Genomic DNA, 27,996 nt, shown 5'->3' on the forward strand with positions numbered 1-27,996 from the left:
ATCGTAGGGGCTGACTGAAGGGCCCTGAAGGCAGGAGTGGAGCACAAAGGAGCCCCTGTAGCAACATGAGACAAGAACAAGCACTAGTGAGTTTCCCTGCGCTCAAAAATACCAGTGTGTCTCGTACGTGTATGCCACTGAATGAAAGCCCATTTCCGAAAACGTTTGCATGCAGAAACAGCAACCGTGAACAGTTATTAAGTTGTAAACCATTATCAGAACAGTTAAAAGGTCCCGCTAAAAAACACCCTTGTGCAAATTAACTGTTCTTTAATAATGAAAAGGGATCTTTGTATCCAACATCACCCAACGATAAAGAAAACACAAACAATGAATGTAACCCACCAGACATCAAGAAAGATGTTTGTTAAAATAAAGCGGGGCTGGAAAACCTTCCTAAACAAATTACAGAAGAAAGAGTGAATATACTATTTGAATGTGTGGTGTCAAGAGCAACCCTCCCACAAATGTACTGAGAAACCTGCATTGTCAAAGCCAAGAGCTAATCATGTGACTAGCAGAGGGGAAGGGACATGCTGTGAAAAAAACAAAAGGCTAACCTGGTGAAAGCAAAGAAGGGTGAATCTATAGCTAGGGTTCCAGGGTGCGCGACTGATGGGTGGACCGTGCGGTCAGACAACTACGCCTGTACCAGGGAACCCGGAATTGTGAAAACCAAAGACATTGTAAACTTAGGGTTCTGGGTTGTGTGATCTGTGCTGGGTGAACTGTGTGGTCCGACAACTGCACCTAGACCAAGGAACTCTAAAATTGGAAAAAACAGACTGAAAGAAGAATCCCAAAAGGAGTATTCACTTGACTTGGAAGTGTGCTTTGTTTTCCTGTGAAGCAGAGGCCCATCTGTGATGTTACCTTGAACTTGAGGAAAGTAACCCCGAGGGTTGTTTTGAACTGGAGAAAGGTAATTTTGAGACTTGTTTGTGACACTTTCTTATACTTGGGGAAGTGGTGCTGAAAGAACGCTGTAAGCTGGAAGAAGCTCAGAACTTTGAGTTGAACACAAATGCTTTTGATGTTGATGTCCCTACACATTGGTTAAATTTAGCTGTGAGGGCAAGTATAGGTTTTGGACACAGACAGACTTAAATTGAAATCCTGTACTTTACTTTACTTAGTTTTGTTCAGGTAGGGAAATTCCAACTTACCATAGGGCACGTTAGGCCCTTTGCCATCCTGACATTTGGTTCAATAAAGTATTTTACTTCGAACTAAGTCTGCTGTCTGTGTCTGGCTTCATGATGCCTGTACATATCCCTCCTAAACATCCAGGGCACCAGAACCAACCGCTAGATCCAAGGATTTCTCCTTGGAAAAGACTGTTTTGGTTGAATTCCTTTAATTGCTTTAGTTGGGAACACTTTGACAAACCTAATTCAAAAACATTTCCTTGCAGTGGTTTGTTTCTAGTGCGAGGGTCAGATTAGTATGTTTTAGACACAAGGGCAGTTTATAAGTTACACAACTTGACACGGACTGATCTTTAGTTTTAGTTTCCTAGATAGGGAAACTCTCTTTAGGAGAGGGCCATAGAATCCTTTATCCAACCCTTTTGTTTTAATAAAAATGTTGGACAATGAAAATAGTACAACTTTGTGTCTGCCTCATTTCTGACCCCTCACATCAGATTGAGATGGATGAAAGGAGGGAGGTAAGAAGAGGACTCAGTAGCTTCGTGAGAAATGGAAGAAATGAGATTGGGCGAAGGTTTGCATAAACGGAGGGATCAAGTGTAGGTTTTTATAGCAAAGGAATCACCAAAGTGTGGGGCAATCTGGGTCATAACCTCCTTCAAGACCGACAGAGGAATAGCATCCAGCCTATTTGCGGCCACCAGAACTTCAGACGTAAACGTGGGAAACAAGGCTCACTCTTCTTCATGCTTTCGGTACCACTGGGACGGGTACGATTAGTCCCATATTAAGGCTCGTTCTTCCTACTGAATCATCCAATTAGTGTATTGCCACTCGCTCCTGCCAACTGTTAGGGAGAATTCTCTGTTTAGGCTCAATTTCCTAACCTAGTGAGTCCCCCAGCAGCTTTGCTGGATTTTTGGGGTTTATTTTTTTTCTCCTGCCAAGAGTGAGACTCTTTTACCCTCACTCTTGGGCATGATTTGAGTGTGTTTCTTTGACTCTAGATGTGTTTAATGGGCCGTGGGGTCTTTTACTCCATAGGGCTTCATGTGTTTTTGTGGTGTGTTACACAGCACCCTCAGTGCAGTAACACAGGGGTGTCATAGTGACCCCCCCCAATATAGACTCCATACCCTGGGACTGACTACTGTCTCCCAGGACATGTAAAGTCACCATTGACTTTACTAGTCTCAAATTCTGAACAGAACCAGTACAAACCATCATATTGTGGACGTACTGGCTGGGGCAATTCGATTGCCCTGGGGTCTGTTAGTCAAGGGGGCACGTCTCCATCCCCCCCCGATCGAGTTTTGGTTGGTGGCAGTGGATACTACTTTTTATATTCGACTGCGAATATATCTCTATGGGATTTCCCATTGTTCGAGGCTACCAACTTTAATTATTTAATTCCTATAGCCTCGAACATACCGCTGGTTTATTTATTTATTAATTCTCCGGGTGGTATTTTTTCCAGAACTCTGATCTAAAATGGCGTTTGTGTTCGCTTCTGTAACTCCAACCCAAGTTGAGCCCTTTGTTCCACTTTTTGGCGGGCTTCTCCACAGAAGCCCTCCAAAGTGGTGCCACTCTGTCTGGGGTACTTAGTAGGGGTGGAGGGGGATTTAGGCACCCTGGACTGAGTTGCTTAGGCAACTCAAGTCGCACTCCGTCCTGATTGGCCCAAGTGGTGACCCGGCCACTTAGCATGTTTGAGTGACAGCTAGGCTGAGTGAATGGGGGTTTTCTGCATAAAAGAAGGGCTTTGGGGACTGGAACTTTAGAAGTCGCCACAGGGCCTAAGAATCCGACGAGCGAGAAGCTGAGCCGACCTGCTACGACGACACCACCGGTGCAGCCCTGCTGAACCGTCGCACCACTTTTCCCAACGACAGAGGAGATCTCCAGCCCGGAGAGTCTTCTTCCTCCGACTGGTGGGGATAACCAGTCTGCTTCCTTTTTCGCTTCCGGGAGCATCTCGTGGCCGCCTTGCCTGTGCCAAGCACCCCGGCAACCGGAATACCGCGTTTCACCCCTACCGCGAATCAAAGGGTAGTACCTTTAACCGGAATACTCTGCGGCTGGTTTCTTCCCTGGCAGTGCAACGACCTTCATCTTTCCTCCACGTCGAGATCTTTTCTTCTGGACGACGCTGCAACTTGCACCCACTGCCAGGAACAACTGCCCCCGCTGGAGGATCCTTTCCACCTAAGGTACCGTGTTCCGCCTGGCTTCCCTTGCAAACGACTGTACGGGGTAGATTTAGCCCCCGGCTTTCGAACCTGGGTTAGCCTGGGACACCTTGGCTAAACTTTTCTGAGCCTCTCTAAACCCTTTCTGAACTCCCTGCAAGACTTTCAAAGCCTATTGTAATTGTGTGATCTTGGGCGCATTTGTGCTCTGCTCTCTCTAAGAGTGGGCCCGGCCGATGGACTTTGGCTCACCAGTAACTTTTGTCTTTTCTGCCTTGTTAAAGTGTTCCAACGTATTAGAGTGGTGTATCTTCCTACATTCTGCCTTTTTCCCTCACTTTTTCATAAACTTATTGGAGTGCCATCTATAGTTAAGCGCTCACCTCTGTCTGGAAATAGGTGGTGTTAACTAAGACTTGTCTGATAAGGAACAAGGGTTGTATATATTATAATAGTAACTGTGTTTGGAGTGATTTACAATAATAGTGCTGGAGTGTTTCAATAAGTGTGTTTTTAAATAAATAATTATATACCTTGATACCAAAGCTCTGGTCAAGTGGTTGCTTGTGCTTTTGTATCTGAGTGCCTATTGTGTATACTTTGCATACTGCCTAACTCTTCTTGAGGGAAGTCTGACTGCTCAGCCACAGCTACCAGGTAAATCTGGGTGGTACAGACTGCTACCAAGTGGGTTTACTGCTAACACCTGTAGTCCTAAATCTTTTGCAGTGTTCCCAAAGGGAACTGCACAGGTTTCTGCCTAACACCAACCCCCTCTCCTCGGGTCACCCGCTCCACCTGTTACCTTCTTGGCTTCATGTATGAGACACTGGACACAGTTACCTAAGGGTTTGGTGCGCCCTACAAACAAACAATCGGGGTTTGCTTCTATCCGCTTCCGAGCTGCTTAGTTCGGTCTTTGCAGGATGGCTTTGATACTTCTGTACTTCTCTTCCACTACGTCTCCGAGTGCCACTTGGATTGTTCTACCAGTTCAGACAGGGCTTCCCTCTACCTCCTTCGCCTGCTAATCATGCTTCCCATACTTTTCCCTTTGCTGGTTCACTTCTTTCTCTGGTACCACTCAGGATACCTCTTGCTTCAAGGCTCCGGCAAGGACAGTCTCCTTCTCTCCTTCCATGATCCGGCTGCCTCCTTCCATAGGCAAGTCCCTTCTGGGATACTCATTTGGCGCAGAGCCTCTCCTTAGGCTCTGTTGACACAGGTGATTCTCGTGCACCAGTTTTTCCGCCTGACTCGTTTGAAACTCCCGACTCCCTCTCCTTTTATCACTGGGTCAAGCAAAATGGTCCTGATTGTTATGATCATCTTGATTCCTTATGTAAATAAAATTATGCCACTTATAACTTTTACTGAAAGGAGTAAGAGTGTCCCAATCATCATTTTCAGTTCTTCCTCTTAGTCGAAGGCTTTCCAGCGTCTTCTCTGCCGGCGCCTACTGTCTTTGGGTCCCTCATGGGACCAATATTAATTCCACAGGCTCTCTCTAACCTGTCCAGCTAACCGGGAAACTTCACCACCAGTACCCTGCGTTCCTCATGTGCTTAGCCGACACTCCCCAGAGTTCACAGACTTTGCCTCTCAAGCTCGTCGGGAACTATCAGTTTGGGCAGTTTCCCCTCCCACTTGTATGACACTCTACTTGGGATTCCGAGGTGTCTGTTGGAGTCCTTTCTTAGTGTCTGCATTATACTCTTCATGACTGCTGAGTTTGTTCATCTCAGTACCCAATACGTACTGGTTCTCCCCTATTACTGGACAATCCCCTTCTCAGAATCAAACAGATACAGGATTTTTTCTGCTAGAGCAAAGTGCCAAATGTTTATAGTCTTTTCTCCTTTTTCAACAGGACAGGTATACCGAGTTTGGAAAGGGAGTTCCCCATTGGAACGGGCGTCTGTATCCCCAAGGGGGGAGTCTCTCCCTGTGAGATCCCGCTTTTCGCTACCCCTCTGAGGAATATTCCAAGGGGGAATATTGCATAGTGGGCTCACCGTCCTACTCACAAGAAGAGGCTCCCTTCTCGGGAGAAGTGAACAAATCCTGCGATTTGTCACGACACATTGCTTCACTCTCTCCCTCAGTTGCTGTTTCTTATCCTCTCTACTCTAAGGACTCCCTCTACTCTACACACTCTTTTCACCCCTCCCTTCACCTTTCTCACCCATTCCCACTTCTCTCTCATTCCACCCCTCTCTTCGCCCCTCTCTCTTCTCCCAACACATACTCCATCTCAACCTTCTCTCTTTACAATCACGCTCACATATTCAGACCAATTCCTCCACCAATTTATCAGCAATCTTCTTGATTGTCCCTCCTCAAACTGGTCTCTTGGTCTGCCTCCATTCTTTTCAACCACACCCACACAACCCATACCCTTGCTCTCCCTCATTCACCTTTTTATACCACTCCTTTCCCAGTCCACTCCCAGCCCCTTTTTCCATTGATGTCAATGCTTACCTGACTCAGCGGGCCAATCTTGGTCTATTGTTTCACCAGGGGCCTAGTTACACAGGTGTAAGACTTCAACACCCCTGGTTACCCCCATACCTTTTCCCTGCATGGGACTGTCTGATGCTTTGGAGATGTGATGCAGGCCTGACATTTCAGATCATCTTTGCTTCGGAGAGTTGTTTGGAACCGCTTTCCTGCGTCGTCGTTTAGAGTGTTATGCGCAGCCCCTCTCTCTTTCTGCTCACTTCCTTAGTGCTCCAAAGCCAGGATCTCTGGCATTTGTAGTCCTAGAATATGAATGACAAACTCTGGCCAGAAAAGGTATGTTGAGGCATCGAGTGAGAAAGTGGTACAGGTAGATCTATACATGGAAAGTAAAAGGGGGTTTCAAGGACTGCCCCTCCAACACTTACTCCCCGTCTCTGGGACAGGGCTGGTTCTGGCTTCTGCTCTTGTACGTCCCCTGCCCTGGTTGGTTCACCACCTTCCTCTACCCCCCCTAACCCAAACCCCCGCCCTCCACCCACGACAGGGTTCAATCTCAGATCCTGTCAAAATATATAGTTATTGATCTGTGATCAAATATACATATCATATATTTGGGCAAACACTAAATTAACATGCATATGTCAATTAGGTACAGTATTCGAAGAACGGTGTCCACAATCGATAACTTTCCTCTTTTGAATAAAAAGACTTCAGGCAGGACAAGGATGCCAATCCAGCAACATATCTGAATTCCCCCAACCTCACCAACACATTTTCCACCTTCATGACCGATACTTCACTATAGCTGGCCCTGACCAACTAAGAGCTCCAAATACTGACAGATTTCAAATGTCCAAGAAGATGCATTAAATGTCAATTAAAAAGGGACCTTTGCAAAAAAAAAAAAAAATGAATATGATTTTAGTTTCTCTAAAATGAGCATTAGCATGGTAGAAAGCACCGTGTAACCAAGCAAAATCGGGGTCTCCCACAAGAGGTCAGTGACAAATGCATACAATAACAGTACTAATCACATTTTAAATATACAGGTTAAAAAGTAGTGATGTGTGGCAATGTCCCCCGCCTGGCTCTACAGCCATTTAATGGGCGAGACCAAGGTGGCTGGGTTTCTCTCCAAGCCAGCAGAAGATCGGTCCGGGGGTGAAAGAGAAGGATCTCATGGTCATCCCCCACACCCTCAGCCCAAGTCCAAGTCCAATGGGAGCAGATTTGCTTAACAGGGCTCAAACCTACAAATAAATAATTTCATTCCAGAGCAATGGACAAACCTGTTCTTGCACACCACCCTGCAGATCTGCTCGGACAATAAAATTTCACTACCTTCACTGGCTACACCCACTCAGGTTCCAACTTGTTCTTGCTCGTCTGGTATGGCGATATGGAACAAGACAAGAACAGGAGGGGTGCCCAAGGAGGCACACGTCAGAAACTTTGGGGAGGGAGGGAGGGGACAGAAGCCATGACAACAACCACAGCCAAAGGAAGAAAGTCTGTGGGAACTCTTTAAACCCAAGGCAGAGAAACTAACCCAAGAGGACCAACAAAGACGTGTGTGGGAAACCCTTAAGCCACAAACTGGACCTATAGGGGATACTTTAGGTCCTGCATCTGGTGCTGGAGAACCAACACCACCCGCTGGCCATGAAGTATTCTTCTAAGGGTGTAAGTATGTGCTTTTTTGTAACTGAACATTTTCCCCCTTAAATCACTCTGACTGTTTGTAGGCCCCACTCACCCTCTCTACTAGGATTAGAAGAGCAGGCATGTTTTAGTCATGGTAATACCAGGATGACAGACACACACAACCCCCCATTGAACCTTTTTCATATGCCATTCCAAGCTTAGCACTATCACAAAGTCCTGACCTCTGTAAATTTAAAAGTGCAGCATACAGGCATCCTAGAAAACATACAAGTGCCCATTCTGAGTGTGGCAAATTGGATTCCGGTCCGCAGGAGTACAAGGATGAGTGGGGCTGAAATGGCCCACTCAGCCCTCACACTTCTACAGACCAAAACACAACGCAATCAGAAAGGCAAAACAGGGTCAGTTCACAGATATACCTCCTTTGCCTTTTGCTGTAACGTGGCCTGAGAGAATGCTATGCTTTTAAGAGGTTTGTGAAGGTCAACCAACAGTGACCCAAACATAGTATCACAGTCCAAAATAATGGGCATGTCCAATCAAGGTTCTATAAAAAAATATACATACTTCAATCAAACACACCATCTGTAATAGAATGAACAGAAAATACTGTACAAAAATCCCCCCAGAAAGAAGAACAAAGAAGATGCGACAGACTATGGAAAGTAGCCATCCGAGTGTAGTTCCAGTGGTGGTAGTTAGGTTACTAGCCACCAATATGTCTTTGATAAAACCAGGAGCGATCGTGACTTCACCAGTCTCTAGGGCCCAAATGGACCGAGGTGGTAATACAGGGTCAACAGTACCTGGATTCAGTTCTTGGTGGGTTGACGGAGTCGGAGCCAGTGTTGAAAGTTGATGCGAGCGAATCAAGCCAAGTTCGGGCACTTTGGATGATGTAGGACCAAGTAGACGTCCAGGAGCGGAAAATGCAGTCGCTCGGCACCGTAGAAGGGTAGCCCCTCAAGGATGCAGGTCAGGGTAGTGCCAGGATAGCTTCACAAGTGGGCCCGACCAAGTCAATGAGTGATGCCTCCAGCAGTTTGAGTCGGCATGCGGCTGTCGTTGTAGGGGTGATCTTAGGTTTGTCCATGTGCAGGTCGATGTTTAGCGACCGTTCAAAGGCAAGCTGGGTCGAGCCGAAGTTGTAACTCCTAGTCAGAGATCGTAGAGCTGGTTCGAAGAGCAGGCAATAGTTCAGATTGGTTGAGGGGCACAAAACCTAGTGCTGGCGCCTACCCTCTCGTACGAGGTGCGGTGAACACACAGCCTCCGGTTCTGTGCAGTAGAACAGAACACTGCGGCTGGTCTGGCCCTCCGGATGCTGTGAGGCCCACTCAGGCGGACTCGAGGGCAGGATGGTTCTGCTCAGGGTTTGCTTTCTGAGATTCGGGTGCAGAGTGGTAGGTCCTTATCCTCAGCAAGGGTCACTCCTGATGTACCCTGGAAGTGGGTGGGCACAGAGCTTCCTTCTGCCTTCAACAGCTCCTTCACCTCAAGCTGAGATCTTTGGAAAGGACAACTTTCGCAAAGGAAGTCCAGTGAGTTTTTCCATAGCCAATGCGTGGGTTTGAGATGATATGGGAAGATCTGGAATCTAGAGAGAATCTGCTAAAGGGGTGGGGGACCCCTTCTTTTAAGGGCACAAGCCCTCAGGTGATTGGTCTAAAGCTAGCTTGCCTTAGTGGGCCAATCCCTGCTCCTGGATGGAGTGCGCCTCTGATGTCACACCCAAAGTGTGTGCTTCAGAAGTGGAGAGGAAAGAGACGGGGAGATACAAAATGGTGAAAGTCTACTTCCAGTGACGGGAGCCCTTGTGCCTATCCCAGTCGCGCAAATTAATCCAAACAAAAAAGCCAGGGCTTTGCATCCTTGCAAGATGGCAATTCCTCACACCGAGATTCTTAAACTTTCTTGAAAAAGGAAATGCATGTTCAGTTAACTGGGGTCGAAACCAATGACGAACCACTGGATATTTCCAAGAAATTGCTATTGAAACAGAAGGCATGTTAACTGAAGTACCCTCTATTACATTCCCTTTTCAGAGTCTCAGAAAATCGATTGGCAGTCTTAAAATATCTTAAGTCTGTGAAATCAGAAAAATCACACATGAATAAAATGAAAAAGCAGAAAGTGATGGACAATGTATGCATGACCCTTCAAAAGGCTGTATGCTTCTGTAATAATGTCAGCATGGGTAATTTACAGCAAATAATCTCTGTGCCCATTTTATTTAATTTATACTAGGATGACCATAACAAGATGGAAATGGGTCCAAAATAAAAGTAGGGAGCGGTGATTGCTCTACTTGATGAATGGTGTAGCAAATGCACTTACGAAACAAGTGTAACGCTCACCTGATTCTCGCAGAGGCGCCGGTCTTGACTGGGCGACTACCGTATCTTCAAAGGTGATGTGTAGCACCCGGTTGGCTCTTTGGGCTGGACCTCTGTGCACTGTATGCCTGACGTGTAGAGTAAGATGTCTGCAGATAAAAAATATGGGGTTAATGAACTGGGGTTATTGGGGTGTCCCTATCTCTTTCCTCTTCTCCTCTCCTGTAGACCCCCAAAGGTTAACGCTCTCACCTTAGGTAAGTGAATGCCGAGCTCTCCATCTGCCTCGGGGCAGGGTGCTGTAACCAGTTTCTTCACTGGATAGGTAGCGCAGGCCTCTTGACTTCAGAGGACTGCTGTCCGTCGTTTACTGCACGAACGGTAAGTTTCGAGTCATTCAAATGTCTTTAAAGTCTTTAGTAATGATGTCTCTTGTTTTGCAGGGTTCCGGCGATGGCGGATGACGGGCTGAAGTGAGTTGAAGATGGAGCCCGTGTGATGAATAGAAGCGCCTGGAAGCACGTAAGTAAGCGCTTGTTGCCTGCTTCACTATGCGCTCTAACTGTCTTTTTATTTTGCAGGTACGAGTTCGGAGCGGCTGCAGGGTGCCGGAATACCCACTGGATTAGATGTGGAAAGGATTAATGGCACGTGAGTATTAATGTTCCCCAATGTCTTTAAACGCACCTTGTTTTGTCTTTCAGATGCGGGATGCAGCGCCGAAGGCCTCCGGAGCGTGCGAAGAGTTGGTAAACTTGCCTTTCAGATGCCGGAATGCTAACCTGTTCTTTCTTGTCTTTATAGGTGTTGCTGAAGACTGGATTCAGGATGGTAAGCCTTTGCCTTTCAGATGCCGGAATGCTAACCTGTTCTTTCTTGTCTTTATAGGTGTTGCTGAAGACTGGATTCAGGATGGTAAGCCTTTTTCCTTAGGCCCAGGACCGGATGCAGAAGACACGATGAGCGTTCTGCTGCAGAGGTTGCAGAATAACGCAAAGCAAGATTCATCCACCGGGTGTGGTTTAAATAGCCTCCTGTAGTGCTTAGGTGTCTCCTTCCACAGCCACGCCTAAGTAAGAAAAGAGTTCCTGGTAAGAAAAGAGTTCCTGCCTTCCAGAAGAGTTCCAGTGTTCTGAATCTAGGGAGTGGCTCCAGCCCCACCCAACAGGAAAAATAGTTCCAAACAGAAGAGGATCAGAGGCTCAACTGGCAGGCAAGTAAGCAGCATGGTCTGCTGAAGGTAAGTCCACCCAAGCATTATGAGCCCGGCGCTTCCAGCGCTGGGACTGGGCATATTTATGAGCCTGGTGCCACTGGCGCCAGGACTGGGTCCAAAAGGTCCCAATTGGGACTGGTTGGCACTCGGAACCTGGGTTATGGATCTGCTTCCAAGGGAGTTGGGAAAACCCTGACCTTTTGGAAGCAGAGATCATGACAACAAGAAAGTTAAAAACATCTTTTCGGCAAGCTTAAAGTTTTTAACGTCAGCTCTCTAAAAAAGGAATAAGCCCAATGCCTTTTTGTGTGTACAATTATGTTATGTAAAAAGAAAGAGGTGATGGCTGGAAGGTTTAGAATGAATCCAACATCTGGCATTACTCTGGGCAACCCTCCAGACCATCGTTCTTCACCTGCAAAGCCATTACAGAACGGGAAAGACTATATGCAAATCAGGCTTGCTCCCACCCCAAAAGGGGCTGTTCAGCACAACCTGCTAGGTCACATCCCTTCTGCAGGAGACCACAAGCATCCCCAAACATGTTTCGGCAGGTATGCAGTGATGTTTCCAAATTTAAAATAACGAACAACATTTTTATATAAACATTTTTACTGAAATGGGGTGTGGCTAAATGGCTACGTGAGAGGACGTGCTCTTGAGGAGCTCCCATAGATCCGCCACAGATCCTTTGAAAAAACTAAGTTTCCTGGAGAAAAAGCATGCCGGCAGCACACCCAAAGATGTAGGAATGTCCGGTGCATGCATCGAGCGACGCGTGAGGCTTAGGAGCGACAAGCTAGAGAAGCCACAGCCACGGAAAAGAAGCTGGGCGCCGGGGACTGGGAGACGGGCAAGTTGGCGGACCGAGGACAAAGGGCCATAAACTGACCGCACTGTCGCGGCCGTACGCGCATGGTTGGTGCAGCCACGATCGAGCCCACTGCGGCTTTGTGTGATGTGTGGAGCCCAGCCTGTGAGCAACATAAGGACCCGGCCAGGGAGAGCCTGCCAGACCAAGAGACTGACACCATGGCCCGAGACGAGGATAGGAGCGACAGGAGCTCCCTGCATACATCGATTTCTAGACACTGCTGGGGGCTGAAGCAGATCGCCCTGCTGCCGCCACTGAGCACGGTGCAGCAAAGCGGCTAGCACTGTGCTCTCAGAGCTTCGCAGTTGGATCTTGAAGTGCCCAACGGAGCGGAGGCCCCCACGGTGTCAGAGCTTGGGGGGGTGCTGGACATGTGAAGAGGTGCCGGCCCCTACAGTGACCATGACTGCCGGGTGGACAGTGCCGGAATTAGTCTAGGACGACCGCTGAGAGGTCTGAGCACAGCTGGCTACAGCGGGGGCTCTGACTGGCTGTGTTGTGACCTGACACACCAGAGAATGGTGTAGGGAGGCCAGACGTGGAGGCCTCTCCGGACACTGGGGCTCCATTGGATGGTCGGAGGGCCCCGAGGGTTGCGCCCAGCTGGGCTCCTCAGCGACACATAACAGGATCGAATGGAAGCACATTCAGCCCTAGAATGCGTATGTGAGCACGGGCCCCCTACATAGTGCGGCATCTGCAGCAGCTGAGCAGTTGCTGCGGTCGAACAGAGGTTGGAGAAAGGGGAAACCTAAGCGCCTTGGTCTCAGGATGGAAGAGGGTTGCACCGGAGCTAGAGACATCTGCACGGTGCCAGGGCCCCCACGCAAATATCCAAGCAAAGTAGAGAGATTAACAAGCCGCCTGGACGAGAAGAGTCCAGGTTCTGAAGGATCCCGCTACCAATTGAACGTGGCAGAACAAGCAGCTCACTCCAGGACATATGCTGAACTCCAGAGAGCACACAGAAGGTAGCCTGTGCCGGCACAGGGTTCGACAAAGGCATTAAAGGCACTTCTGTGGGCCAAATGGCCAAGGGGTCCTGTCGGGTCCCGGAGCAGAAGTGTGTAGAAGCAGCGAATGCGCCTGACCACCAGTGACAGAATTACGGTGTAAACCTGTGGAATAATACTGAGCTGGACCAGGCACGTGGGAGGACACAGCCCATTCCAGGAACACAGCAGGCAGGAGGCACATACCCCCAACACAGTCGAAGTGGGCCCTAAACATCAGGAACAGTCCAACAGTACACAGACCTTCAAGCGAGAAGTTGCTGTGCTGGTCCACACCTAGTTGGTGCAGCACGATGTCTAACAAAACTGTAAGACCGAAGAGCAAGCAACCCACGCTGGATGACTATGCCAAGACATCGCCAGGGGCAGAAGGGGCCAGGAGTAAGGACAAAACTACCACCGGGATTGCAGAGGCTCCGGGCATAATCTAGGAGGTTCTAGCTGCGATTGCGGACCTGAAAGTTGCCTGGGAGACTAAATTGGGGCTGGCCATGAACGAACTAAAGGTGGCACTGGACCTTAAGGTCGGGGCGGTCCAGGAAGAGGTGAACCTACTTAGACAAGATGTGAGAACACTGGTGGAGCTCACTGGAAACCTGGAAAAGGAGATGGCCCCGAACACGGCGGAATGCGCCGCCCACAAATCGGAACTTCATGCCCTTGTGCAGCGGGTGGGCAACCTAGAAAGCAGAGCGGAAGAAGCAGAAGGACGCGCCAGACATAATAACATCCTCATTGTTGGATTGCCAGAAGGAACTGACGGGCCTAATCCAACGGAATACATAGAAACCATGTTACTGCAGGAAATAACTGGAGGGGTACTGACCCAGAGGTTTGCTGTTGAAAGGCCGCACAGGGATTTGACTAGGAAGCCGCCTCCAGGAACCCCTCCCAACCCATTGATTGCAAAGATCCTGAATTACCGGGATCGAGAAAAAATACTCCAATTCTTCCCAGAAAGGTGGAACGATCGAAAGGGGGCCAGCGACAATAACCGCATACCCAGACTACACCTTGCAGGTGCAACGCAGCAGAATGAACTTCGGAGCGGTGAAAAGAAGATTGCAGGAAACAGGCCACAGGTATATGCTGCTTTACCCGGCCAAACTGAAGGTGTTCCACAGGAACAAAACTGCTTTTTGAAACGCCAGAGGTCGCCATGGAGTGGCTGGACATGCAGAGCCGCCCCCAAGAATCGGGTATCCAGACAGGAGCCGAAGATGATAAGTAACATACGGCTGTGGCACCCAAGGTGACATAGCGCGAGACACTGGGACTAGATTATAGCATTAGATGCGGCTTACAGGGAATGCGCTGTTTGGAAAGTACATGCTTGCAAGATCCGTTTGAACTGAATAATCCTATTTATATAAGCGGGAGCTTCCGGGAGACAACCCTTGAACCCCCATAGCATTATGCTTAGTTACTAGTATTCCGGTGACACCCCGCAGGTCCTAGTCCTCGGTTCCGAGGAGGGACCAGACGCAGGTGGGCCTGAGATCCAGGGATGGATCTGGGCATTTGTTGGGGCTGGGCAGGGAGGGGGAGACAAAGAGTTGTCTGCAGTGGGGTGTGGTTGGGGAAGGGAGGGAAGGGGAAGTTGTTGGGGTTGGGAAGGAAGTGAGCCAGACACCGAGTCATCAGGAACGACATGGGAAGCAGAGGGGAGAGGTAGGACATCAAGTCAATGGAGTCGGGTAACCTCAGAGTTGTGACCTGCAACGTGCGGGGCCTCAATAGTTACCTAAACGTAATAAAGTAATGATGTACCTGAAGAGGATGAGGATTGATGTAGCCTTACTACAGGAAACCCACCTCACCAAAAGAAACTGGAGGTGGTTAGGAGGAAATGGAAGGGAAGTGTCACAGGAGCCACATACTCAGCATATGCAAGAGGGGTGGTCATATGGGTGGCACTGCATGTGCCGTTTCAGCTGCTCCGGTCGACGACAGACCCAAAAGGTAGAATGGTGGTGGCAGAGGGACTCTTGGAGAACGGAGAAGTGAACATCATAAACTTATATGCCCCTAACCATGATACCGCAGCTTACTTTAGGTCTTTATATAGTAAAATTAGCCCCGTTAGGTGGCGCGATATTGTAGGGAGGTGATTTTAATTGCACTCTGAACCCCGGGATAGATAGGTCAGATAGTAAGCTAGAAAAACCAACTCCAGCAGCCAAAGCGTTGGGGACACGGTTGACAGACCTCAAACTGGAGGATATGTGGAGACGGTTGCACCCAAAAGACAGGCAATACTCCCATTACGCAGCGCTGCATGACATGCATACTAGGCTGGATTATGTGTTTGCTGCCGCCGAGATAGCAGGAGAAATGGTGGGCGCAGAATATAAAGCCAGGGTGCTTTCGGACCATTCACCTTTGGTCTTGCAGTGGCGGCACCATCCCCCTAGGGCGCGTATCCTGACGTGGAGGCTCAGAGCTGAGGCCCTACAGGACCCAGGATTCCGAGAGGACCTAGGGAGGCCATCATGGAATATTTCAACATTAATACCGGCAGCGTGCAATCAATGGGAACAGTATGGGAGGTATTCAAGGTGGTGGTGCGTGGGGTAGCTATATCAAAATCCAAGGGGCTCCAAGGGGGTATAGAACGAGAGTTGCAGGAAACGGAAAGAGAGTTAGAGGACTTGATGCGAAGGGTGAGACCACCCGGGAAGACAGTGCAAAGACAAAGGAGTTACAAAAGGCTAGCAGCGAGCTCTGGGATAGGTTATGTAAACTGAATTATAAGAAATATATAGAAAGGCAACATGCGGGCGGAGACAAGCCGGGCAGACTGCTGGCCTGGTTATACAAAAATGAGACACCCCGACCAGTGATTAGAGTCCGGGATGCGGAAGGCCAGATCCGCAATACCCAGGAAGGTGTAAACGAAGATTCTCAGATAGTATAAACGCTTGTATGAGGACACAGGTGGAGACATGGGTCAAGAAATTCTGGACACACTAGAAGATATAGGTCTGCCCACCTTTGACGACTTGGAAAGAGCATATTTAGAGGCCCCAATCACCTCAGACGAACTGGAGACAGTGATCCAACACCTGCCCACGTGTAACACGCCTGGGTCGGACGGCTTACCCAGCAAATTCTTTAAAGCTTACAGGCAGGAGTTACTCCAGCCGCTGCTGGCCATGTTCAATGAGGCCTACGAACAGGGGGAGTTGACAGAATCCCTTCGAGAAGCGGCGATCATCCCGCTCTTGAAACCGGGCAAGCCGAATGCAGACTGTGGGTCCTACAGGCACTTATCGTTGCTCAGCCCAGATAGCCAAATACTCAGCGGTGCTTGTCAACAGGCTTAAGTGAGTAATTGGCAGATTGATACACCCGGACCAAATAGGCTGTGTCCCCGGCAGAAACATCACAGGAGGCTACATCATATTATTGATCAAACCGAGAAAGACCCGGGCGAGCTGGCCATTGTGTCGCTGGATGCGGTCAAAGCCTACGACTCGGTGAGGTGGCCATGGTTGATGGCGACCCTGAAAGGGTACGGGATAGGGCCGGGGTACATTAGATGGGTCAAGATGTTATACAGCTCCCCGATTGCAAGGGTTAAAACCGTCGCCATAATCTCAGACAAATGGCGACTCAGTAGGGGGACTAGACAAGGATGACCCTGGTCGCCCATGTTCTATATTCTTGCGTTGAAGCTGTTAGCAAATGTGGGCAACAATACGGTGAGGTGGGGATTCGTATGGCAGGAAGCACACACTTGATATCATTGTTTTCGATGACATGCTCCTCTACCTGCGCTTCCCGGAAGAGAACCTGCAATATGTGTTGGAGGTGATGGATCGCTACGCCACCCTCTCGGGCATATCAGTAAATCCCGGGAAGTCCAGCGTGTTCCCCTTGGGGAGATATAAGAGTATTCCACTAGAAAAACTGCCCATTCTGCAGATACCCTGGCAGACCGAGACGTTTCGATATCTAGGCATAAACATATACCACAAGATAGAGGTAGAGCACAAATACAACACGGATAAAGCAGTTGAAGGTATCAAAAATAGCATGGTGTTTTGGTCCAGATTGCCCCTTGCCATGATGGCAAGAGCAGCATTGCTCAAGATGGTGGTTTTGCCCAGACTGCTACACTTTTTTGTAAATGTCCCATACTTGATCCCCAGACGTTTCTTTTTCAGACTTCATAGCCTGTGCAGGGGCTTCATATGGCGCAATTCCAGGAACAGGGTGGCCCTTTGGAAATTACAAAACCCGTATGATAAGGGGGGCATAAACCTGCCGAATTTTGAATTTTATTACTTGGCGGAAAAGCTACTATATGTAGCTAGGTGGTTGTCTGAAGCGGAAGCCAGGCTTTTGCAGGACGATCCTGCCCCATACTTCCGAAATGAAACAGTGTGGCTGCACAAAACGAAAGTGTCGAAGATGGGGAGACTGTTGGTGCTGGGCTGCGAGGTCTGGCTCAGAAATATAATCCAGAGGCTGGAAGGAGGGTACAGAAAAAGGCACAAAGACATGTTTAGCCTTGACCAGCGCCTTCCTGGTGGGTGCCACTACCTCCGACAAAGCCACCTCGAAAGGCGTTGAGGGCGTCTATGCAATCGGCATCGACATCGAGCATAGCGCTGACAGCGTCGACACAGGCCTCGAGGGCAGAGCCCCGAGCGTGTCTCGACAGCCTGGGTGCCGATGGCGTCGACGACAATGTCTTGCTCGAAGACTTCACAGGTTTCTCGCAGTCTCGAGGGCATCGAGGACCGGGACCTGTAACGGGCATGTCTAGAGCGACCATCCTTGTCCGACCGGGACCTCGAAGGAGCCCGGTGGTCGCGACAATTGCCCGAGTCCGAAGGCGGACGAGCGGTGTCTCTAGCCTGGCCACGACCGGTGTCTTCAGACGGTGTGGACGGACCAGAGCCCTGCGATTGAAAAATCGCCAACATCTCCTTTCGGAAGGAATCCCATTCCTCAAGAGTGGAATGCTTGTTGGGACAAGCAACCCACTGACGGGCGGAATCCTCGGAAGAGGACGGGGAAGGCAACCTGTGACGGCGCTTCCTGGAGTGCCTCAAAGAGGCAGAGGAATGGCAGGACCAACTCCCAGACCGAGAACCCCCGGACTCACGACGACGATGCAGAGAGTCGCCCCTTGAATCGTCTGTCGAAAGACCAATGGAACGCGACTTCCGGGGCTTGGCCACCTTATCGACCGACCGACAGCTTCTTCTTACGCTCCCGCAAGGCCTTTCGATGTGAGCGATTTGCAGTCGACAGTCGTCCTTATCATGGTCCTCCTCGAGACACCAGAGGCAAGCATCGTGCGTATCCGTCAGCGACATCTTGGACCCGCACACCTGACACTTCTTAAACCCGGACCGCGGGGTGGAAGAAGCCGAAGACATCATACAACAGCAATGAAGAAACAGGTTCGAAGAACCGAAAGAACAGGATTCAGTAGCATCGAGGCACGCCGAGATCTCCGAAGCGAACACGTTTGCAGAAAAAACAGAACTGAGGCTACGGTCGTCATGTGTCCTACTTATAACATCCGGTGAAGTCGGCTCGACGGAGGCCCTCGAGGACAGCGTATCAACGTCATCGACGCAGGACGCAGCAATATTTTCCGAAGCAGCACAGCTCTGGTGATTACCGTCATATATATGGAATACATCGGAGGACCCAATCCCCTCGAATAACGCCATAATTGTACTCCCTGGAAGGGCACTGCTTGGGGTAGAAGGAGGGAAAAATTGAATTGTACCCGCCGCAACTCCCGAACCGTAGTTAGGATGGCTGGCACGCAACAAGGCAACCTGGAAAGCTCAGCGCGCACTGGCAACCTGGAGCGGAGGATGGAAAAGGACCCACTCATGGGCCTGGAACTTCGGCTGAATGCGATGGAGGACTTGCTGCCCGATCCTGTGGATACCACGACAATGGTGGGACAGGGGATGCCCAGCGGAACCAACGGCCCGCAATGGAGCAGCGGAGGGTTTCAGACCACATAAGCATGCACCCGCTGTGAACAGGGAGCATTGCAGAGCCCAACAGCACAGTAGAAGTGGCGCCCACATCCCATAAATTCCATACAGAAGGGGAATCTGCAACAGGTCCTAACCTTCCCTAACAAGCTGTTACCTTTGGAGGGGGACAGCATCGACCTGCATCAAAGCACGTTGGGATCATCTAAGCAGAACAGAACGGGTGGATCCCAACCCTCAATTCCATACGCAGCCTCCTAAGAACCACAGATAGGTAATACTCCAGCCAGTTACGGAGAGAGAAGCCAGTCAGCCCCCCAACAAAACGGGAGGATGGCTGCACGATCTAAGTATTCTGCAAACATAATGCTCTTCACGCTGTCACGCACTTAAAGAAGGGGTTAAAATCACCCAACGCCCCATAAAATCACAGCTAACACCAAGGTGCCGCGAACCAGCAGCTGCACATAAACGAAGAAAAGGGCACTGAACAAACTGGAGGAACCCTATGTAACCTGGAAAGGCCCTCAAATCCAATATATACCCCACGAAAAACGAGATCTAAACTGAACTGTGTTAACAGAACCTTGGCGTGATTTGGGGACCTCAACGACTGAAGCAGCTGCGGAAGAACAACGCAGAGCTGAGCAGACCGCCCCTGAGACCCACCAAGTACCATAAGGCTATACTTCAAGGCGGCCTCATCAAGTACAGCGAAGGGCGAGCAGGCCTTGAATAAAAGGGAAAACATTGGGGAACTCTGAGGCACCAGGGCTGCTGTGGATTATACGCGACCCACCCAGTGGAAAATATACAGCGGAACGAGCATGGGAGGAAGCCGGACAACTGTGCGACCATACCAACCCTTCCTGATGGAAACAATCCTCTGGGCGAGACCCCAAAAATTGGCGACAATATAAACCCATTGCTAACCGGCACAGAGGGGCCCTTGATCCGGAAGGAAATCACAGAGGAATTGGGCTGTGGCGTGACAGGGTTTACACAGCTGAGACCCCAGCCAGCACCAGCCCTGCATCGGTCCAGTAAGAAAAGAACTTTGGGCTGGGGACGCCATATCACCACATGTATGCAGAGCAGCCAAGTGGGGCTCGTAGTGTCCGGTTCTCCTGACCCAAACTAAAGGAACAAACTGACCCTGCGTTGCTGAAGACCAGTAGTGGGAGCGGGGCGGAGAAGGAGGATACATTGCACGGCACCTGCTGCTAAGCCCGCTCGGCGAGCTCAACTGTTGCCTTAAAGTTGCACTGGACAGATCTGCAATACCACCTCGGAGCTGCCATTTCACACCCGGTCCTTGAGAGCCAAGGTGTCTATAGGGCTCTGAGTGACCCTGTAGGAGAATGCAACCTGCAGCACCCGATGAGTCATGCATTCCACAACAGACCCCATATAGCAGAATCAGGATAGCAGCAAGCAACGTGTGCAGGACAGAGGAGGGGAAACTTTTATCCCAAAATGGAAATCTCACGCACAAGCAGCATTACGGCGGAGAATAAACCAGAAGGCTATTGTTGAGGCAAACAGGGGAACGCCTCTAAAACAGGTTGGAGAAGCACCTAGAGATAGGAGAAAATCGGCAGAGTCTCCATCGTGCCCTGCGACGTGCTGGCAGAAGATAAAGATCATAGAAAACTGCCATTCCACCCTGACGGAACCACAAGATTGCTTGAACATTGAGGGCAGTAACATACCATTTGCACCAGTTAACTCATCCCTTCTGATGCTAGGGGTAAAATGCAAAGTGTTCCAGGGAAAGCTCAAGGGGCTCAGGCGAGGTCAGAAAGACAAATTGAGAGGTGTTGGAGACCCAAACAGACAGAGGGAGACACTCCAACTGCATCTCAGTGTGGTACCACAGAGCCGGGTAGCCTCAAGTCGTCAGCCACCATGACAAAGGATAAGGAGGAGCTCCTGGACGGTCTAAAAGAAATGGAGACTAGTATGACAAGCGCGTTTCAGGTTCAAATGGGGCAGATGAAAGAGGACTTGAAGTCAGCCTTACAGGAAGTCAGGAAAGATGAATGAACTGGGGGGAGAGAGAGTGGATGTGGTGGAAAAGGGTCTTTCCGACGTTGCAGTGGATGCCAAGCAGAGTAGTATCCTGTTGGAGCAAGTGGCCAGAGCAACAACCAACTTAGAGCTGCAAGCTGAAGACTTAGAAAACAGGTCCCGTAAATCGAACATCAGGGTCAAAGGCATGGCGGAGACAGTACTAGACGTGCACCTGCGGGATACTAGGCAGCAATGCTTCAGCAGCTTAATCAGTAACTCACACACCAAAGAAATCTGGTTCGATAGAATACATTGAGTTGGCCCGAAAAGAAATGAGCCAGGAGCGAGGCCCAGAGATGTGCTGGTGGCTTGTGCTTTGTTCGCACAAAAAGAAGAAATCTTGAGAGGAGCCAGGCTGCAAACTGTTCTGACAATTAACGGCAACCAGATCCAGCTCTACCAAGATCTGGCCCTCTCGACTCTGCACAAGCGAAGATTAATGCGCGAAGTGACAAAGGCATTGACGGCCAAGTGCGTAAAATATCAATGGGCCTATCCCTTTGGCCTAATTTTCTCCTGGGAAGGCAAAATGCGGAGGATCAACATGTGTGAAGAGGGTCTCTCTTTACTGCGTATTCAAGACCAAAATCCAGTGGAAACTAATCTGCATTGAACCCCTGAGAAGGACTCCACCAAGCAATGGGAATGGACGACGGAGAGAAGCAGAAGGAAAGATCGAGGAAAGGCCTTGAAGGGGCCTCCCATGCCAGCAGACTGAAAGAATGAAGGGGCAGGCACGCGCGGGCCCCATGCGAAACTGAGTCGACTCCAAAGGGATCAACTAAGGCTGCAAAAATGAAATATGTAAGTTTGGACAGAGGCAGACGGAGATCCACCTTGGAATTGTAATCTGGATATGGCAATATCCAGGTGGGGAGGAGTACTGGCAGGGAGAGTGGCCCGACTCCCTGATCCAGAATCTGGGAGAATCCTTCAGGACCCTGGCCACAAATGGACTGAAGGGGCGAGGAGGGGGAAGGGAAATGGGGAACTTGTTGGAGCCAAAGAATGGGGAAGGTTAGCTTGAGGTTCCGAGTTTGAGGTTATACCAGGGACATATCAAGGAATTGCTTAGAAGCCCTAAGACCACGAAACTTGGGCACCAGACTATACAGGGCATGTCAAATGGATGAGGCGATAAATGCTACTCTGAATGTGCAGGGACTAAATTCTCCAATGAAGCATCGCACGATTCTGGGGAGGCTGATTGAACTCCAGGTATAGGTGGGGATCTTACAGGAAACGCATCTCCTCCCAGAAGATGAAAGGAGAATGTCCCACAGAATGTTTCCACAGCAAAAAGGAGCGACTTCTCAGAGACCCGGTGGCAAGGTATGTATGTCATAAGGGCCGTATTAGAAGTCAGCAATATACCATTATCACAGTATACGTCCCCAATGAAAAGCAAGACAAATACATTGGAACGATCCTCCGAAATTGGGAGGGTGGTGTGAGGGCCAAATAATAATAGGCGGTGACTTAACTGTGCAATGGATCCTTCATTAGACAAAACACTACCGGCGAAAGGTGGCAGATGGAAGGAATTGGCAAGCATTGGGAAAGCTCCTTCGAGATCTGGGGGTGATTGAGACCAGGAGGTTTTTTCACGAACAGAGGAGGGAATACACGCATTTCTCGGCAGTCCATAGAGGATACTGTAAGATTGATATGCTCCTGGTGTCCACGACACTGATTCCGCAGGTAACGAAGGTGGATATAGGGGTCCAATATCTCACGGACCACGCGCCATTTATAGTTAACATAGAAGTGGGAGAACCAAAAGGGAACAAAAATGTTGAACTTTCAATGAGGTGTTGCTGAAAGACATTGGGCTCAGGGCCCACATAGAGGAGATGATTGATAACTAATTCATGGGATGCAGGGAAAGCAGTGGTACGGGGGGAGTTCATCTCGCAGGCGGCGCTATATAAAAGATGGCTTTAGTAACGCAAAAACTCGAAAGAATGAAAGGAGGCTGAATCTCAACACAAGTTTAGGCAGACCCAAAAATCACTTAGAGTACTTAGTAAAATCAGAGCGCAATTGGAAGCCCATATGGCTAACCAGGTAGCGCAAACACTCTTGCGCACTAAGCAATCGTATTATTTATGGAGGGAAAGCTAACACATTTCTAGCAGCCAAATTGCAGAAGCAAAAATCCTGTAATTACATAACGCAACTTAGAAATAGTCAAGGGAAATCGTGCAGGACAAAATGGAAATAATGGTAAATGATCATGAACAATTACTGAAGCAGGAAGAACTAGACCCCTTAATGCAGAAAGCATACATGCTAGAGGTGAACCTTCCCCAGATTTCAGAGGCGTAAAGGGACGCACTGGGAGGGGCGATAACGGCTCAGTAGGTCATTGATGCGATTGCCAGCCTACCCACAAATAAAGCCCCTGGTCCAGATGGGCTTGGTAGCGGATATTATAAAATCTTCCGTACACAGCTTCTGATGCCTCTGGTAAAGCTCTTTAATCTCATCAATGAAGAGGGCTCAATTACACCAGATATCAGTCATTCCACCACTATCAATATTGAAAACTGGGAAGGATGCTACTGAATGCGCAAATTACCAGCCCTTCGCACTCTTGAACTCGGATGCTAAGATCTACGCCAAGATTTTAGCGACCATGTTGGGAAATATCCTTGCCAGAGTCATACATGTGGACCAATTGGGCTTCATCGCAGGGAGGCACACCCAAGATAACATGAGGCTGGTCTTGAACATCATTGAGCTAGGTAACAGGACAGGTCCGCGCTTCTCAGTGGCGGCGTTAGACGCCAGGAGAGCGTTTGACAGTCTGGACTGGGGATATCTGAAAATCGTATTGGAGACGTTTGGATGTGGGCCAATTTTTATTAAAATGGTGTTAGCAAACTTCCAGAGCCCATCGACGAGTTTCCTGTTTAACAGTCAAAGTTCTGTTCAGATCAACATATGGAGAGGCACTCGACAGGGCTGTCCCCTCTCTCCTTTAATATTTGCAATGGCAATGTAGCCATTTGTGGCACAGATTAGGCAAGATCAGAATACTGGAGGGGTAAAATGTGGAGAAACCAGACAAAATTGCATTGTACACAGACAATCTTATGCTCTTCACATCAAACACCAGGGATACGCTGCCTAGGGTAGTGCAAAAATTGCAAAAGTTTCGCCAATTTCTCTGGGTTCCACATAAATGAGAAATCAAAAGCTGTGAATATAACAGAAGATCAAGAAACTATCACTGAGCTAGAATCTCTGCTTCCATTAGTCCGGGAAAAGGAATCGCTAGAATATCTGGGAATTCAGCTAACAAGGAAGGTTGACAAATTATACGAACCAAACATCAAACCCTTGTGGAAACAGCTCCAGGAGGACTTGCACAGATGGGACAACCAGGAACTATCTTGGTTTGCCAGAATCGCAGCTGTAAATATGACACTTCTCCCCCGCCTGCTCTATGCTGCTAGCTCACTCCCAGTGGAGATTCCTTCCTGCATGTCTAAAGTCCTACAGACAGCAATATCTGCCTTTGTGTGGCAAGGTAAAAGGCCCAGGCTTCATAGGACGATAAAGATGCATCCTACACTTCTTAGGGGTTTGGGGGTACCTGATGTAGAAAGATACATCCTTGCGGTGCATATAGCACCTATTCTACAATGGGCAGGGCTAGACAAGGAAACAGGGTGGCTTCAATTAGAACAGGAGGTCACTACGATCCCACTGAAAGTATTGCGCACCCTTCCCCCTCACTGTCGCCAAGGAGAAGGCAAGTTGATGAATTCCACTAGGGTTGCACTGGGTAGTTGGGACAAAGCGTTGGGGAGGAGGAACATTTGTTGCGGGCTGTGTCCACATTCCTCAATAGCGCACAATCCTGAATTCACCCACAGGCTTCAGGAGAAATTTTGGGAGGGATGGGCAGTTACAGAAAACATGACCTTGGCAGATATGTTCCAGAAGGGAGAGCCACTATCATTTGAGGAATTTAAACGAATGTTTGGCATTGGGGAGAAGCATAGGTACAGATCTACACAGATCAGACACTATCACACACCTGGCAGTCAAGAGCAGCCAACAGAAATCCAACAGGTCTGGAATTAACAATACAGGAAGGGTCAACTAGGTAAGGAATCTCTAGAATTTACAAGTTGTTGGAGAAAGCCCTGCCGGAAGATAAGCTACTGTACAAGACAAGCTGGGAGAGGGACCTAGGGGAAGCAATCACAGAGGAGGAATGGGGCAAATATGGGCGAGGGCATACAAATCCTCTATGTGTACAGCGATCAAAGAATCTGCCTACAAAGTGTGTTACCGTTGGTATACGTCTCCCTATAGATTGCACAAGATAAATCCAAAATACTCCCCACTCTGCTGGAGGGATTGTGGGGGAAGGAGAGACTCATCACATGTGGTGGACCTGCTCAAAGGCGATGATATTTTGGAAGGAGGGGCTGGGGCATATAAAAGAAATGACAGGAACTACCATGCCATGCGATCCAAAAGTCATCTTGCTGGGAGTGGTAGCTGAAAACACATACGCAGCATCGGGGCACAAGGCCGCTCTGGTCATGCATCTATTGGCGGCGGCAAGAATAACGCTGGCTCAAGGATGGAAAACTGTGCAGGGTCCAATAATTGCGTGGTGGTGGATAAAAGTATGGGGGATTGTGGCAATAGAAAAGATCTGTGCTCTGAAAACTGGCAAATACCTACGATTCTTGGCAGTGTGGAGCCCCTTCAGAGAACTTGTGAAAGAGAACCGCAGTATTATAGACCCAAACTACTCAGGAATGCTAATGTCTGCTAAAGTCCTGAATTCAAATAATCTTGATCGCCTGAGAATGTTTGTAAATCTGGTTTAATGGTCAAACTCGGGATGGGATCTGTTGTAGTTGGGGAAAGGGGAGGGCTGATGTTGGGGAGAGTAATTGAAGGTTAAAAACCGCAGAGACACTAAATGAGGCCGCAAGGGGAATGTAGAAATGCAATGTAATGTCCAAGTTTATGATCAGTTCCTAACTGTTGTACTCTGTATGATTCTGCGGAATAAATAAACTATGATAAAAAAAAGAAAGGTCTCAACTGATCAAACTATTAATGTACAGTTTCGAGCATGGTTTGACAAAAAGAGGCAGAGCACAGTGAACATAAAACATTGTGAGGAGAAGTTTTGGATCCACACTTGTTCGTGCCACCAAGCAGTCTGAGCAGCAGGCGAGAAGGGCTTCACTGAAGGGGGAGAAAAGGTCAAACCAGAGGGGTGAAAAGTGGTGTGGGGTGGTCAGAGAAAAACAGAGGTCCCAGAGAACATGTAAAATGGGGCACTGTGGAAATTGAGACTAGTAGAGTGGAATAATTAACCATTTGAAGGCATTGTGACGAATGGAGTAACGTTAAACATGCTACTGCTAAATGTACTACTCATACTTTTTTTCACACCATTTTCAGCACTCAACCGAACCATACAAGTGACATATTGAGCCATGTACACACAACTGCATTCTTTTTGGTAGGAACACGGTACACTATAAAACAAGCATTGGCAAAGCCAACCGTTTTGGCTTGTGTGCAAGTGTTAGGCTTTTTCCTTTCCCATGCCCACACAAAGGCCCAAACTGTTGCCACTGCCAATGCTTGTTTCAGAAGATATTTACCTGGGTCCAAACATCACTATTGCCGTCAGCTATGCTATAAATCTGTCACCTTTATTTGCCAGCGCTATTCTGCATATCTAGGAAAGCTCGCACGCAAAGCAGTGTGCAACCTAATTACCAAAATCCCAAACTCGTATGCGTTCAGAATAATGTCTTATTGCACAAGGCAAGTCAACCCCCAGTATATCTTGGGCACTGCCCTTCCTGTACTGAAATATGCAGTCTACTTGGTAAGCTCGTTGACTGCCAAACCATCTGCCATTTCCATTGCTAACTCGTAATGAACAACTGCCATGTAATGTGGAGTGAAAGCATTACAATATTCACTGTACTGTGCTACCGAACGGTACATCTGCATTGATTAGCTTAATCATTTCTATCTCACCTAAAAGCTTTCTCCAGGGCTTTAACACTCTCGTGTGTCATTTATGGCACCATATGCTTTAAATGTTGTATAGATGTGTCCTAATGTGTATTTATAAATTGGCCCAAATGAACAGTTTAAATTAATAGGTGTGTTTGTTCAGCATCAGATCGCCTGGGGAGCCAAACATATCTCATGGTAGTTGTTGGGATCAAGTTAATTAGGGTCTTGATTGCGTTGAGCAGGAGCTAAATAGCACCCAGCTCCCCTCAATTTCGAACTGTGTCAGGTCTTAACCGTTAACTGATCCAATTTATGTGTTCTCTTGTGTTGTATATTGTTTGGTTGACTGAGAAAATAATGAAATACTTATGTATCCTTGGACAACCTTTATATGAAATCTTTGCATGTAATTCACGCATTTATTCATAGTACCAAATGCAAAGTTCTCTGCTAGCAGCTAGCACTTTCTCAGCCAGGCAAAATGATCATGTCCTGTAGATACAGATTTTATTGCATCAATTCTCACTTTAAAGCAGTTTACTAAATAAAATAAAGTTGAACCACTGTGCATTTTTGTATTCATCTGTAAGGCCCCAGTCTATGGTAAATCAAAGGTGAACGTAGTTTTTAGCGAGACAAAACCAATATAATGAGACATTCTTAAGCAAAACATAGCTATAAGCGTTTAGCCAAACAGACGTTATTGGGCTGAGGCTCCAAAGTCTGGGGCAATCCCGATCCCATATAAAAAGGACAAACCTACATATCTATATATCACACTAAAATAAAAAGGAACACATTTCATTAAAAGGAATCAAAGGAAAGGAAGCCTGTAAGCGTATTAGTAAGAAAAATCTATATAGTACAATGAAAAAGGAATCTTAAAGAAAAATGTGTGGCAATCTGCATTTTCAAGCATAAGGGTGATGTAACAGATATTACCGGCTCCTTGTTTTTGGAAATAAGGGGGGTAAAATAAAGGTTCAAAAACAAGGAAAGGGGGTGTTTTTGAAAAATGAGGGCGAG

At 48.3% G+C, this 27,996-nt stretch overlaps 1 protein-coding gene across 1 annotated transcript in view; it reads right to left on the minus strand.

The window, feature by feature from the left end:
• B3GLCT (beta 3-glucosyltransferase) overlaps window positions 1-27,996 on the minus strand; it is a 1,424,518-nt gene that overhangs the window by 1,063,725 nt on the left and 332,797 nt on the right. The gene's annotated exons all lie outside the window — the stretch shown is intronic.

Source organism: Ambystoma mexicanum, chromosome 7q, assembly GCF_040938575.1.
Source record: "Ambystoma mexicanum isolate Mex_15411 chromosome 7q, UKY_AmexF1_1, whole genome shotgun sequence".
Classification (NCBI taxonomy): Eukaryota; Metazoa; Chordata; class Amphibia; order Caudata; family Ambystomatidae; genus Ambystoma; species Ambystoma mexicanum.